At 32.3% G+C, this 2,137-nt stretch overlaps 1 non-coding gene across 1 annotated transcript; it reads right to left on the bottom strand.

Moving 5' to 3' along the window:
• Nucleotides 1-635: 635 nt before the first annotated feature.
• On the bottom strand, nucleotides 636-706 carry Trnag-gcc. Its single transcript has one exon. It is a non-coding gene; the product is annotated as a tRNA-Gly (tRNA).
• Between the last annotated feature and the right edge of the window lie 1,431 nt (nucleotides 707-2,137).

The raw sequence follows: 2,137 nt of genomic DNA, 5'->3' as shown, positions 1-2,137 counted from the left end.
CCATCTCCATATTTGTATAATAAAGGACAATCCCTTATTATTAACATTGTGCCTTTGTTGATGAAAAATATACATAATAATAATAGTGGATAATTAAGTAAAGTAAACATACATTAAGCAATTAATACCTAAATAGCATGTGTGTGTGTGTGTGTGTGTGTGGTTGGTGGCTTGAAATCGGGGATGGTGCCACATTACCTGGACTATACACTGACAAACGTGATACTACAAAACTAAGCACGCATGCCATGAATCACGAAAAGAATTATGCACTCTGCAGGCTACAACGCAGCATGGCATATGAATTTCAAAACCAAGAAATAAAAATATTTGTTACTCTTAATTTTGGTTTTATTTACTTTTGAAACATAACACTTTCGGAGGCTGCGCAAGTACATCTAGTTTCCAGATACACATTCGTGTAGTTTCAGCCTTGCGACCATATATCAATAATATTGACGGGCGATGCTGGTTTCTTATTCGGTAGAATGTTTAAATAAAATATGATACCGTTGAAAAGTTTCTTTATGAATTGTTTTTGAACTAAGTTATCAGTTAAACAAGCTAATGATAACTTAGGTTATTGTCAAAACTCTAAATACTCTACGGTTTAGTGGTGCAAAATAAAAGTTCATTGCATCGGCCGGGAATCGAACCCGGGCCACCCGCGTGGCAGGCGAGTATTCTACCACTGAACCACCGATGCTTGTTAAAAGATGTGGACGCTTTTGTTTAGAAGTTATTGCCCAAACATACCCTAAGGTGAAATAAGATGTAAAAACTTGTTTCGTCACACCTGTTAATTCAACTACTTGGCATGACGGGAATGGTACACGTAAATAAGTATTTTCGTGACTGGGTCAGTGAAATCTCCCTCCCCCCAAATCTGACATGGTAGATACAGAACGACTTACAAAATATGCGTTTATTAGACAGATAATTAATCTTCGAAAATCCACTGTAGTGAGAATTTGAACTAAAATGTTTTTAATTGTAAGATTTAAATTTCCATTTTTACAAATGTATAATAGTAAACTTGTCTTCGCATAATATAATTTAAAATTCATTATTATGAGATATTGTTAGACATAATTTTTAACGTATAAATTTCTTTATTTTTTACTACGCACAAAAACTACACAATGGGCTCATCTGAGCTGTGCATCACGAGTGTCAAAACCCGAATTTTAGCATTATAAGTCTTCAGACTCACCGCTAAGGCAACTTATGGATATTCGGTGACGAGGAACCCACTTTGAGACTGATGATGACAAAACGTTATCGAAACGTTGTACATTTGCTGTTATGTTAAACTTATATTAAAGTTTTTCTTCATTACCCATTCAAGCCGTCTCCAACCATTATTAACTTATGGATATGTGTTAATAAACTGAATGTCTACACAGAGACACATATGTAATGCTAAATATTATAATTTTCTAAATTTCTGTAATGACATTTCTCATATCACGTTGAATTTTTGCTGAACATCCATTGGGAAACAACATTGAAAAATGTAAAATACCTTCTTAACTCAATTACTACAAAATACCTTCTTAACTACTCATTTACTACAAAATACCGTCTTAACTGATTTACTAAAAAATACCGTCTTAACTCAACTACTACAAAATACCTACTTAACTCATTTACTACAAAATACCGTCTTAACTCAATTACTACAAAATACCGTCATAACTCAACTACTACAAAATTCCTTCTTAACTACTCATTTACTACAAAATACCGTTTTAAGTCATTTACTACAAAATACCGTTTTAAGTCAACTACCACAAAATACCCTCTTAACCCAACTACTACAAAATTCCTTTTTAACTCATGTACAACAAATTACCGTCTTAACTCAACTACTACAAAATATCTTCTTAACTAATTTACTACAAAATTCCTTCTTAACTCATTTACTACAAAATACCTTCTTAACTAAATTACTACAAAATACCTTCTTAACTCAACTACTACAAAATATCTTCTTAAATAATTTACTACAAAATACCGTCTTAACTCAACTACTACAAAATACCTTCTTAACTCATTTATTACAAAATACCGTCTTAACTCAATTACTACAAAATACTGTTTTAACTCAGCTACTACAAAATTCCTTCTTAACTCA

Source organism: Limulus polyphemus, unplaced genomic scaffold, assembly GCF_000517525.1.
Source record: "Limulus polyphemus unplaced genomic scaffold, Limulus_polyphemus-2.1.2 Scaffold84968, whole genome shotgun sequence".
Taxonomy (NCBI): domain Eukaryota; kingdom Metazoa; phylum Arthropoda; class Merostomata; order Xiphosura; family Limulidae; genus Limulus; species Limulus polyphemus.
The sequence above is the reverse complement of the archived record's forward strand: the minus strand, read 5'-3'. Positions and strand labels throughout refer to the sequence as shown.